Source organism: Mirounga angustirostris, unplaced genomic scaffold (assembly GCF_029215605.1).
Source record: "Mirounga angustirostris isolate CCGP_5_RB_7025 unplaced genomic scaffold, mMirAng1.0.hap1 SCAF_5, whole genome shotgun sequence".
Lineage (NCBI taxonomy): Eukaryota > Metazoa > Chordata > Mammalia > Carnivora > Phocidae > Mirounga > Mirounga angustirostris.
Genome location: NW_026991713.1, coordinates 126,800,931 through 126,815,003, shown reverse-complemented (window position 1 = coordinate 126,815,003; position 14,073 = coordinate 126,800,931). Strand labels below are relative to the sequence as shown.

At 47.1% G+C, this 14,073-nt stretch overlaps 1 protein-coding gene across 11 annotated transcripts in view; it reads right to left on the bottom strand.

Annotated features, from left to right (window-relative positions):
• The window catches only part of FRMD4A (FERM domain containing 4A), a 332,058-nt gene that overhangs the window by 172,118 nt on the left and 145,867 nt on the right, over positions 1–14,073 (bottom strand). The window lies entirely within an intron of this gene.

Sequence of the window (14,073 nt, the reverse complement as noted above, 5' to 3'; positions counted from 1 at the left end):
TTCTCAGAGCGTTAGACACAGAGTCCTGGGGAAGACCGACTAACCAAGTACCTCCACAGCAAGCCTCCTCAATGACTTTCAGAGCAAACGTGCCCATATCTCAGATGGGAACACACTGTAAGGCAGTTCTCAAACTTACTTGACATAGAACCCTCTCCTCTTGGAGAACCTTCTGGGCCTCACGTTCCATGGAGCACATCTCAGGGAATGCTAGTTCAGGGAATGGCTTCCTCAAGGGGGGTGGGCTTTTGAAGGGACCATCCAAAATCGGAAATACAAGTTTAAACCAACCAAACTGCCTCCTTTCTCTTTCCCTTAATATGGTCACTGAACTGGAAAGGAACTTCTCCTGAAGTACAGTGGGATGAGCCCAGCAAGGATCAAGGGCCCTGACATTGGGATTCTGGAGTCCCAACTGGGCTCTGAATCACCACTTCCCCGTATCACACACCAAGAATCCAAGAATTCCAGCCAAGATTCTTGACCCTGTTTAACAGAACCGTTCAGAGATTTCCATATATCAGAATGCCAGCAGTGGGGAACGCGGATAATTGCAAAGGATCAGAGGGTCACGTTTGCAGCCACTGTGCTTTTTCCAACAGTTGGTCAAAATGGGCAGCTTCTGCTTTTTTTATATCCTTGGGTAATATTACTCTTTAATTTCACCCCTATGTTGGCCTAGCACACATGTTCAGCTGGTGCTCCCACTCTGACCGTGTAACCCTGCATTCACCGGTAAGAAATGTGTGAGTGTGGTGCGATCTTGACTTCCTGCTTTCTTCCCTTCAAATCCCCATCCCACTCTCTGCTAGGTGTTCCGACAACCGACGTGACTCTGGTCACACAGAACCGCCGGGGGCCTCCTGTCCACTTCCTCACTCTCCGATCTGCTTCATGTTCGGACCACAGCAGAGCAGTCAGGAATTTGTCTCTGGCCTCTACGGTAACCCACCCAGGGAGCACCTTTAAAGAGGATGGAAGAGGAAAGCACACTTAATGCCACCGGAAATCATCCTTTCCGGGAAAGACAGAGAGTAACCTGTTCTCTGCTCATCCTGCTCATCAAAACATCATGGGAAACATCTCTGACTTCCCAGGTACCATCGTGGGTCTGCTTCCGTAAGCTCATCTCTTTGTGCTGTGCTTCTTGGTTAGTCCTGTTGCTTCTTCTCTGAATTGTTTTCTACGTATCTGACTGTTCTTTACACTGTAAGCTCCCAGGGGATGGAGACAGTGCCGATTTTCCTTATGATACCATCCAAAATATGGACCATGACCATGACATTGAATAAAGCCATCCACTGATGAAACAGATAAACACAATGATTAACCTAACATCAGGGCCAGCTGGAAGAACCATTTCTCAAGACATTTTGAGGAGGTCACCGTGTATTTAGTTATCCATCTGGACAGAAGACTAAGGGAATTTTATTTCTGAGGAAATACTTTCTAAATCACCCTCCTCGGTGGTCATCTCAGCCAACAGGCTCCCTGCCCTAAAATGCCGACTGAGATAAACCTGAGTCTATAGAAATAGTTGTAAAGTTCTAAGGTTTTCAGTGAGGTCCCAGATAATTTGGCTTTGGGCACAATTAACATTCTCCTCCTTTCTTTCTCCTTTTAAGTTTATAGAACATGAGGGTTCAAGATTAAGATGGTGTGCTTTTCCAGATGGCTATGTCAAAGACAACTGGTTCAATGCGCATCAAACCCAGGCCATCACAGCTCATGGCATACAGTTTCCTGGCTCACCGGGGGAAGGAGGGGCAGGGAGCCTGAGAAGCGGCCACCCATGCTTTATGGGGACTGAGACCAGGCAGTAGCAGACACCACCACCAGAGCAACGGCTCGGGTCCCAGCTGGGCATGTGTTGAGTCAGCCAGCATCTGACTCCCTCTGGGAAACACCCCGTCGGAGAGCGACCGCGGCCTTCAGAGCTAGCAACAGAGAAGCGGCCTCGTGAAACATTCACTTCCCAGGTGAGAAGCCAGGGTCTCATCCCAGGCAGCACCCCAGGGTGTCCCTATACAGACCACAGCAGGAGGCCTGCTGCATCCCCTCAGGACGCCTGTGGTGGGCAGCTCTACACACTCTATTGCTTTATGCCTCACAACTGCCCTTTGAAGAAAGAAAGAATCATTATCTACTTTCATTTTCTTTTACTTACTTTCCTAACAACAACAACAAAAAGATTTCGAATCCCAGGCTTAAAGAGGTCAAAATCACTGTTACGAACTGAATTGTGTCTCCCAAATTCCTCTGTTCAAACCCTCACGCTCAATGTGACTGTCTTTAAAAAGATAGTTAAGGTTAAATGTGATCCTAAGGGTGGGGCCTTAATGCAGTAGGATCGGGGTCCTTATAAGAGGAAGGGACACTAAGGATGCTCTCACACAGAAAAGGCCATGGGAGGAAACACAAAGATGGCCATCTGCAAGCCAAGGAGAGAGACCTCAGGCGAAACCAACCCTGCCTCCAGAGCTGTGAAGAAATAAATTCCTGTTATTTAAACCACCCAGTCTGTGGGTATTTCATTATGGCAGCCTCAGTAACCAACAGAGTCACACCGTTAAAGAGCGGTCTGATGTCCAAGTTCATGCATGGGGGAGTAGGGACTTCACACATTAACTCTGGTCTTGTTTCAACAATCTCAGAACAAACCTTCAGATTCTGGATGGCTGCCTCATCAACTATTATTGTATAACAAAGGATTTGATTCGTTTTTATCCCCGATTCCTCGGAATGTCCCCAGTAAGGGATTGTCTTGGATATTCACAAGCCCCTGGATCACACCTGACTTCATGCTAATGGGATGACTCAGATTGGGGGTGGGTCACCCCCAATCACGTGATTAGAGGGCTGGGGCTCTGAGCTGCGTCCTATCAGCCCAACCTACAACCTCTGGAGACTGGGTCCAATCACACGGCCAACGATTCAGTCAACTATGTCTATGTAACTGTTGGTGGAAATGTAAAGCCACTATGGAAAACAGCACCCAGGTGCCTCAGAAAATTAAAAACTGAATTTGCCATCTGATCCAGCAATCCCATTCTTGAGTACATACCCAAAGGAAATGAAAACAGGGTATTAAAGAGATATCTGCACTCCCTTGTTTATGGCAGCAGTATTCTCCACAGCTAAGACATGGAAACAGCCTAAGTGTTGGTCGATGGAAAAATGGATAAAGAAGATGTGGTGTATGTACACACACACATAATGGAACACTATTCAATTGTGAAGATGAAGGAAATCCTGCCATTTTGCAACAATGTGGGTGGATCTTGAGGGCATTATGCTAAGTGAGATATACCAGACAGAGAAAGTCAAATTTGTATGTTCTCACTTTCATGGAGAGTCTAAAAAAGCCAAATTCATAGAAACAGGAAGTAGAATAGTGGTTAATAGAAGCTGGAGGGTCGGGGAACTGGAGAGATGTTGTTAAGGGATACTAACTTGCAACTAAAAGATGAGTAAGTTCTGGGGATCTAATGTACAGCAGGGTGACTATAGTAAATAAAGACATGGTAATTATGTCATATGACAGAAGTGTTAGGAAACACTACAGTGGTAACCATATTGCAATATATAAATGTACCAAATCAACATCTTGTATACTTTAGACTTACACAATGTTATATGTCAATTATATTCCAGTAAAAGAAAAAAAAAGGCTATATAATGAAACCCTAATAAAATCTCTGTACACTGAGGCTTATTGGAGCTTCCTGGTTGGTGAACACATTGATGCACCAAGAGGGTGATGCATCTCTGGGGAGAGGGCACAGAAGCTCTGCATTCGGGACCCTTCCAGACCTCACCCTTTGTGTCTCTTCATTGGTGGGTCTGGGTTTATATTCTTTATGATAAAACTGTATAACCATAAATAATCAGGCTTTCCTGAGTTTTGTGAGTCATTCTAGTGAATTATCAAACTGGGGGTCACAAGAACTCCCAAAGTTACAGCCAGTTGGTCAGAAGTGCAGGGGATGTGGGGGTCCTTGAACTTGCAGCTGGCCTCTGGAGGGAGGGTCATCTGATTGGGAATGTGTGCAGTCTGCACTAAGCCCCTGTGCTTGGCGCCAGAATCACAATCCAGCGTGTAGCACCCATCCACTCTCACCCGCTTGCTTGGCACGGGGCGCTGTATCACCTTGTGATTTGTCAGTTACAGACTGGCTATTATTATGCAGCTGAGCATGTGAAGACAGAGGTGTTGGGAGGCCAAGGAACAACCAGCCCCAAGGCTGGCTGAGCTTTAGGAAATTAAATGATTATCCCAAGAATAATCACTGGTGAGTCTGTGCCCCATTCTTACGTTCCTCTTTCTCTTTTTTTGAGTATCCCCCAGTTCATACATTTGGATTCACTGAAAAATAGTTTGGTTGCTCCTTCTGTCCAAATAAATGAGGACAGAGGCCACAAATTGAAGAAAGGAGAAGTTTTCATTTGATATCTATTCATACATTTGTTCATCTGTTCAACATTGGTCAACTTTTGGGTGACAGCAGTTACCATTTACTGGACACCCATGGCTAGGGTACTTGGCTCTGTTATCTGTACTTCTCATCACAGTCCTGCAAGGTAGATACTATAATTCCCATTTTAGCAACAAGAAAGCTGAGGTTCATAAAGGTAAATATTTCCCAAGGCCACATACCGTCTGCATGGGAAAAGAGAGCCAGGATTCAAACCTGGATCTGATTTTAGCCTAGGCGTGAGCTTTATCACATCAATGGCTCCTAAGCCCCAGTACATCTGTCCATAGGTCAGTGGTATGACAAGAAAAATAAGATTAATATATGTAAGTTTTTTATACATTTAATGTATCCTATTTAAAGACAGTTTTTTATTGTTTTCCTATTCTTTTGGTATGTTTCTCTTTTTATTATGCAAATGAAGATAAAAGCCGTCTGCAAAATTTTTTAATACCCTTACTCAGCACAAAACAAACCTTCCAGTCCTACTTTCCCTTTATCTTTAAATTTTCTGGTTGCTTAAATGCCAAAGTCTGGGAACCACTGCATCACAGTGGCCCTAGCTGTGGGCCACAGAGGAAAGCTCCAGAAAGGTGAGCCTCCATACTACTGCCTGAATATCCAGGGTGCTGGGAAAACACACAAGCTCCAAAGGCTGCCTGTATTGGATCACGTTCTGGCTCTGTTCGGGGTGGAGTCTGAAAAGTTGCATTAATAGCATGTTCTTGACTGATGCTGATGCTGCCCATCCAGGACCACACTGCGAGAATCACTGAGTTACTCAAGCCAATCCCATGAATCCTACCTCCCTTGTCAGTGACTGGTCCAGACAGGGCAATATGAACCAACTGTGGTCTGGGGTGGAGCAGGCACATGAGGGACAGGGAAGGCCATCTGGGAAGGCTTTATCCCCCATGAGAAAAAGAGTTAATGAGAGGAGCAACTCGCCTTCCTGCTTTCCAACATTGCTGTGTGAAGATGAGGCGGCAGCCAGGCCATGACCAGTCTAACTATGGCTGGGAAGGACACAAGTCAAGAAGCCCACAGATTTTCCTTAGAATTGAGAGCATTTGATTTCACTGTGCTCAAACAAAGTGAAGCTGAATGGAAAAATTAGTATTTCTCTTCATGCTTCTGAGTACAATCTGGTGAGGACACTGCTGTCGAACGTAGGGTTCCACGGCAGAGCTCCTCCCCAAGATTTACGTGTTGTGTGGGTGTATGTATGCATGTGTTTGACAGAGCCAACTGACTGCTGAAGGCATTCTGATATCACGGTATTCACTAGTATAGATATCATTTTATTAGTCCCCAGAAGGCGGGTGAGAAGGCAGTGGCTTCCCCACACCTCTCTGGTTCTTATGGATCTGTGGTAAAATGATGCAGAGAATTGAGGTCAGCTGCAGGATCAGTGCGGTTCATACAGACCTCTGTAGGAATGCAATGATACCTTCTGTTATTTTATAAATCACGAACCCTATTAGAAGTAAGGAAGGAAGGCTAACGTAAAGGAAGGCTGACAAAGGATTTTTATAAGGCTGACATATGGCCCACTTTGATGTTGTAATATATCCTAGGCTCTGTCAACAATTTAAAATGTAAGAATCATTGTCTTCTGGCTCTATGCCACCCTCAAAGGGCTCTGCATGGGATGTTATAATCTTCTTCCCTTAAAGAATAAAATTTTGACCGGTTTTGAACGGGCAGTCAGGCCTTTCGGGAGCCATGAGGTTCTCCCGGGTTTCATCAAAGGCTGCTAGGATCCAGCAGGCTTGGGGAGGCACGTGTTCTTCTGAGCCTCGCAAAGTTGCACTGAACACATCTAAATGCCCCAAACTGTCCACCTGCTGTGCACTCCAAAATCTGGCTAGCAGGCCGCAACCTCTGTAAAGGATACAACCCCTAATGGGAAACAAGAGTTCATACGTGAACTTGAGAGCAGTTGAGTTCGTGAGTAATGGGCTGGGAAACCAACCACTAACTTGTGTACAAGGGGAAGAATGTGCCTTCGGTCCTACCTTCCCACATATCACAGCCAATATGATCCATCTGTATATAATTATGCACCAGCGTCACTTTAAGGTAAAGCAGTAAGGATAGGGTCACTCATTAGATACTGGGCCGCAACCATCAAAAACATTTTTTTTTCTATTTTTATCTCCAAGAATGGTAGGTGATTAACATGCTTTGACACGGGGCACCTGGGTGGCTCAGTCATTAAGCGTCTGCCTTCGGCTCAGGTCATGGTCCCAGGGTCCTGGGATCGAGTCCCACATCGGGCTCCCTGCTCTGTGGGAGGCCTGCTTCTCCCTCTCCCACTCCCCCTGCTTGTATTCCCTCTCTCGCTGTGTCTCTCTGTCAAATAAATAAATAAAATCTTTAAAAAAAAAAACAAAAAAAACCATGCTTTGACATATTGGAGGTCAAAACCAAATTCACTGATGTAGGTGGTTATCGGTACTCTGCATGAATGCACATCCGTATACATCCTGCCTGTCCTCATGTGACCTTGTCATGAGTTATGGATGACATTGGGAGGATCAGCATTGCTAACCAGTGTTTATGAAAACATCAGGGGATGATGTGTAGGAAAGCCCGGACGGTGAAGCAGTGAAGACATTTGAGAGTCAACCCATCACAGTCACGTGAACTTACATGAAATCCACAAACACACCATAAAGCCTTGCACAGAGTCATAGTGAAGACCGAATTATTAGGAGTGATAGCACAGGAGATTATGCAGCATGTCCCCCAAAAGGCAGAGGTAGTTTTTGTTCCCATTCTGCAGATGAGGTGGCAAAGACACCTCGCTTGTCCAGATGACCACAGTTACTAAGTAGTCTAGCCTGGGCACCCGACGCCTGGTTAAGACAGTGCCTACGAGGTGCCAGGAAGTCTGCTGAGCACTTTCCATGTTCTAATCTATGAATCCCAATCAGAACACGAGGAGGCCAGTAGTGTCCATTTACAGGTAAAATTATAGCAGGAAGACTGGAGGCCGTTATCCTTCCCAGGTTACAGATAAAGAAACCAAAGGTCAAAGAGGTTGCGTAATTGGCCAAGGTGACGGAGCTACTGAGATTTGGAGTTAGGAACCCCATGGCTTTGGCTGACTTTGACTTTTGGTCCGGTTTCGAAGCCAGACCATCTGGCTCCAAAGCCTGTGTTCTCAGCACGCTGAAGTCACTCTTACTCTGGAGTCACATGGCCTGACTTTGAATCAGGTCTCTACTCTTAACTAGCTGGGCCACTCTGAACGAGTTACTTAACTTCTCTGTGCCTAAATTTCTTCATCTGCAAAATGGGAACAGTGACAGTTACCCAGCTTCTAGAGTTGTGGAGGTGATTGATTATCAGCTGATGATTTAGCATCTAGGAAGCACTTAGAACAGAGTTTGGGACAGAAAGAAGTGCTCAATTAGCTAATGTGATGATTAATCACTAAGCTATAAAGTTTCTCATAGCATTTAAAAGATGGCTTATGTAATTAAAATGTGATCTACACTTAACTGTTCCAGAATGCATGCATTTGCATAGAGCAAGGAATACTTACATTTTGTCATCTGCTTTCTTTCTAGAATAATGAGTTCCAAGCCCTGAGGGGGTCTATGGAGACCCCTCAGGGGAATCGCTGTAAGAGGCAGTGGACGGCAGGTGGGATTCAGACCTCCTCCACTTAACGTGTACTGGATAGAGTATTCTACACGTAAGAGAAGTTGGAGAACCACTGCTTTCAAGGACTACTGTGGGGTCACGTGGTTGCTTCTGTATGGGACCATGGATATAAGTCCCCACAGTTGTAAAACGCAGGACATCAGCTCTGCTGGGCTGAGGCTGGTGACTACGACCCCCTAGGGCACACCCAGAGAGGGGACAGTGAGGGACAACACAGCACTCTTCTCGGCTTCAGTATACTGCTCTTATAAGAAGGACGAATCAGATTACGGAGGGACGTGAGAGTCCAACAGAGGAATTCAAACAGAGTGAACTGACAGCTTCTGAGCAGAGACATGTCACAAAGCAGTCCTTTCGGAAGAATAATCTGGTTGTGTCGAGTAGGACCAACTGGAATGGCCAAACCGTGGCATTATGGGGGTCAGTGAGGAGGCTGCTGTAGGACTCCAAGCAAACAGCGGTGACAATGTCAAAGCCGGGTGGTGGTGACTGTCTATCTAAGGGTCATGGGAACTGGAGAAAGAAAGAGACCTGGCCACACTTCAAGCTTGGTTGCCTTGGAGAGTGGTGGGCTCGCGTTCAAAGAAGGTGCGAGAAGAACATGACATGGGCTTGATGGGGGGGGGGTGTGTGGGCTGGGGGTGTGGAACACGAGCTGCCCCCTAGCTGGCCACTTACATACACCCAGCCGGCAGCTTGGGCGAGGTTTGGAAATCTTCCGTGTTGCCTGGACGGCGAAATTGTTAGTTCTGTGCTGGGCTTCGCGAGGGACCAGGAAAGCAGAGAGCATGAAGGGCTCCGGGGAAGGCCCACAGGGGCGGAAGGGTCCGAGAAAAATATACAGCAGCTGAGATTGCCCCCAACTTTTTGATCCCTTGCTCCGCCGCCCCTGGCTGCCCGACAGCTCTGTTTCTCAGGAGAGCCGTTGCCCTCCTTCGGTCTTCGGGCGGGGTGGGACAAGGAGCCGCGGGGCTGCGGGAATGAACAGATCTACCCTCCTTACAAGGGAGGACAGGGTGGGGTGGGCACAGGCACAGGGGGGAGGTAAAGAGAACACGCAGCCCGTCGCAGGAAGAGGAACCACCCAGCCCTGGATGTGTAAAAAGTCTTACGACCTGAATAATTTCTCCCCTCTAGACAGAACCTCTTACCCCAAAGGGAGGCTCTCAGGTCTGCAGCGCCCACTGGTAGACAAACAAAAGAGATTTACCAAATGAGCAAGTATCCGAATTGAGCAGTGTGCCGAACACCAATCTGTGAGTTATGGATGAAAAACCAAAAACACCCAGATTTGCTAATTCCCAGATTCCTGTGATGCCATCCCTCCCAGATGGCCCCTTTTCTCTCCAGAGCCATACTCTTCTTGGGGGTGTGTGCACGTATGTGTGTCTTTCCCCTAGAAACACAGCTACTCCCATTTTGCTGAACTGCACTGTGTGTTAAATCTGTTCGAATCCCTCTCCCCGGCCCCGCACCCTGTTCCACCCTTCTCATCCCCCTTGAGCAGAGAGACGAAAAACTAGGAGCCTGTGGTTTACAGCCATCTCCCAAGATTCCTTATCTGCCAACACTCCTATGGGGCTGCTACGGAGAATATGTGGAAACGATTTTGTAAAGGGCTCAAAGAAAAAAAAGAACTCAGTGAAAACACAACATCGGCTTTCTGGAGGGTCGTCCCTGGAAGGCCAGGAGCTGCACCGTCTCCCTCTCCTTTTCCTCATTCTCCATCCCATGTGGTGTGTGAGCCATATGGAACTGTCCCTTCCGTAGGACAAAGTTGGGCCCTAATCGGCCATTTCAAAGGGTTCCAGCTAATACATTTTCAAACTGGTTAAAATTAGCATCCAGGGAGAATGGGGGTGGGGGGGTGTTTGGAGGGAGGGTCTGGTGGGGGAGGGGAGTGGAGAAGGGGTTGTTGCTCAGCAACCAGAACCTGGACACCCCCCCCCCACCACCACACCATAGCCCCAGACGGCCTCTTCCCCTCACCCCATGCTGGGATGAGCTGTCTGGTCCAGGAGCTGCGTGCGCTTGTGTGTTGGGGGGCGGGGGTCCCTGGATGACTGCATCAATCTGCTAGACCCTGACACTCCTCCCTCCATCACTGCCCCACAGGGAGACTGTGAGTTTCTTTTGTTCTCATCCAGAGCACAGCTCACCAATTTCTCCGTCACAGCCCTCGCTGGCGCGAAGGGAGACGTACGGGTCCCTCCGTCCTTGCCAAGAGGGAGACTCATTAGCTGCTTGTGTTACCCAAGGCTGTGTGTCATGGACTATTTCTCATTCCTCCAGGCCACTAAATGAACGTTGGATTACACGTAGAGTTAGCCTTGTGGTATCTGCCTCTAATCTATACCTTAGCATTGATTTGCTTCGTCCTGCGCCTTTAAAATGTTAAATATGACCGGCCACCCGCAGGGGCCCGAAAGACATCTGTCTGGCTCATCTGGGGGAGGACCCGGCTTTGCAAAGAGCCGAAGAAATGATGAGAGCAATCGTGGTGAAGTCTGAGGTCAGCCCAAAGCAGTGCTGCCCGACACCTTTCTGGCTCTCGTTCCATGAGGCGGCCGGGTGGCCTGGGAGGTCCCGGCAGAAGGTTCCTCCCACCGAGGCCCTCAGTCTGCTTCCAGCCCCTGCACACGGCTCCCCACTCGTGGCTGACACCGTCCCTCCTGCTGAAGTCAGACCAGACAGGAGCAGATGGTAGACCCAGCTCACGCTTCAGCGGCTGGGCCAGCAAGCAGAGAAGGCTACCCTTCCCAGTTGCGCAGATAGGGAATCGGCTCTGCTTTTTTCTTTCTTCTTGGCCACACGTGCTTTGGGGGAATCCCTGGTTTACTTGGTAGAAAACAGTCCCTTGTATTTTTTTTTTTTTTTAACAGAAGAACATCCTTAACCACGGAAGCAGCGGAGGATGGTGTGAGGGTGAGCGTGCACACATAGAGAGAACCTGAGTCTGTTCATTTATTCTAGTAGCACTATAAGAGTACCAGATTTTTTATCGTTGGTGTTTTTTTTTTTTCTTAAAGCCCATTATAGGCCAGAATATTTACTTTGCCCTCCATGCTGCTTGACTCAGGGACCAGAGTATCTTACTGAACCTCTAAGCGGGAGTATCACCAGCACGGCCGTCAGACAGAGAAAAATGATCAGAAGGTTCTATCTGTTGTGGCTTGTTTCTTCCACACCTGATGCCCCGAGGCGGACACCTGATGTGGAAATCCTTCACCACGTGTGCCCATGTTCAGATCTTCACCAGACAGATGAGGAACTTAGCTCAGAGACATGAAATGACCTGGGTAAGCCCATCTTCGGTTCTAGACTTGAGATGGGGGTCGAAGCCTTTAATTCCAGTTGTTTCTGACAACACAGTGGCCAGCACATTGGCCAGCACAGTGGCCACATTACAGGCGGACTCTCCCACGTCCCGGGTCTTTATTATACATACTTATTACAGTGCAGAGCAAAAAGGTCAGGGTGTACCCTGTGTTCAAGCTGTATATACTACTACTACGACTATGTGATCTCAAGCGAGTTATCTGACCTTCCTGAACTTCTGTTTCCTCATCTGAATTAGCGCCGGCTTTACACAGTCGACATAAATATTAGATAAGATACGCACCAATGACACTCTATGAGGACCTATAAAATGTGGTCCTTCTTGCGGAGGACATCCAGCATTAAAGCTGGGTAATTTGACTCTATCCACAATCTTTTCTCTTGTTTAACTGATCTTCTCTCCACCCTTTAGAGATAGCTGTCCAACAGAAATACCATGTCAGCCACAAATGTGAGCCCAGTATGAAATAAAAGTGTGTTAGTAGTCCTATTACACAAGGTGTGATTAATTTCAAGGATGTATTTCCTTTACCTAATTATTATACCCCAAAATATCTCATTTTCAACATGGAATCATCAACATAAAAATTGTTAATAAAATGTTTTACTTTCTGTTTTTCATGGGAGACCTTCAGAATTGGGCGTGTATTTTACACTCCGGGTCGGTGTGGACTGCCCACGTTTTAACGCTGCCGCTGCAGGACACAGTCCAGCTCCAGATCCTTCCTGATGCTTCTGTCCCACCGGCTTTCTCAGAATTAAGGACACCGTGTCATGTACAACAATAACCCAGGAAAGAGTTCTCATTCTCCTGGAAAAAAGCGGAGGTTTGCGCCACTTCTCAGAATCACAGAACACTCTGTTCCTCTATTTTAACAGAAGTGGATGGTGATAAAAGGGCTGCCAATGGCCACAGAGACTGGGTCAGACCTGGCGGGCCGCGGATGCTGGTGACATCACGGGGCAGCTTCCCAAGCAAAACAAAAAGTGGGGTTCGTTGAGGCAATTGGGGGGTGGAGAGGATTCTGATTTGCAAAGCTCTATCATCGGAGGGAAGAATTCCTGCCAACAGAGCGTAACATCTACTCATCTATGGGGTTGGGGCAAAGCCCTGAAACGAGGAGAAGGCACACGTCTGTTTTTCACATGCTAGCTTGTCTTCCTGTGAGAAAGGGTGCCACGTAATGTCATAAGCCTCAAGAGAACATAATAAGGAAGGGCCACACCTCAGCCATTCCAATCAAGTGAAAATCTATTCTATTTTTAAGAGATTCAAGAGAAAGAGCCCGGGATCTTCCTTATTAACTGCTTCCAGGATTCCATCTACTGTCCCTCACTGTCAGGAAATTCTTCTTGGTCTTACTTAAATTATCCTCACTAAGGCTAACACACATTTCCCGTTCTTGGCTTTCAAAATGCTCGCCTAAATATGCGGGGGGAAAATGGAGAAACTTATTCTAAAGAAATAGCCATAGGAAGGTAAGACTTGAGAATTTTACTTTACTACAAAACATTCAAGACACACTCCTAGCTGGATACAGAAGCATCAGGAAGAGGCTGACAGAGAGACATGCATGACGGCAGCCTCTCTCATTCTGATGCAGGCTTTTTCGAGTACAATTATGATTGGCTGAAACAATTTTGGGTGACAGGGCAAATGACACTGTCTCACGTTGGATGGGAGGGTGATGTGGCTGGAACCTGCCGCACATAGATGACCGAGGTTGGAGGCTTGGTTTTGTTGCTGAAAGCTCCCATCATCGTTCCCACTGTCCTTAAGTGGAATTTAAGGACTCATTCTCCTGGAAAAAAGTGATAATACTGTGGGTACCAGGGACCTGGCTGTGGATTTTGAGATGAACCTTTCAAATATCAAATCCCAGTACGTGCACGCTTGACCTTTTCCCTTTTCCTGTAAGGGTAATGTGGGATTTACTCAGGGCAGTCAGGGATTTGGAAGCATAGATTCTGCTCAGTAATCTCAAAGGGCTTTATAAGAAGCATTAAATGTTGGGATTATGGCCATTTTGCTCTATAACCCGAAGAAGGGAAATGCTATAGTCACAGGGACCAGGTCTACACCACCACAGGAAATGATCTGTATGGGTGTCTGGTTACCAGAATCCTTCTGGGGGGAGGGAATCCTTGGTAGGTGTTGATTCCAAGTCACCTTGCTCCTCTTTCAGGCTGTTGGAGTTTTGCGAGATGTGGCCTTCCATGCATCTCTTACCCTAATGCTGGCTGAAAAACTCGACCTCCCACCTCTGCCACTATTTCTAATGTCAGCCACTCTTGTGTAAACCCGCTTGCCCTCTGTGGGAGAGAAACACTTCCTCCAAACCTGCCTGTGCATCTTACAAACCTTGTCGGGTCAATACCCACCCCGTCCCATCTCTGCAACTCCAGATCACAAGACTGAGAAGGGTGTTTCTTCATCCAAGGCTTGTTACAAATACTCTGAAATTATTATTCAGAGCAGCAACAGTAAAACCTTCCGCACCTAATATACTTTGGTGACTAAAGTATAAATGAATCTGCAAGGTTGTCACTCTGTGGACTTACGGTATCAAAAAGAGAAGTATGG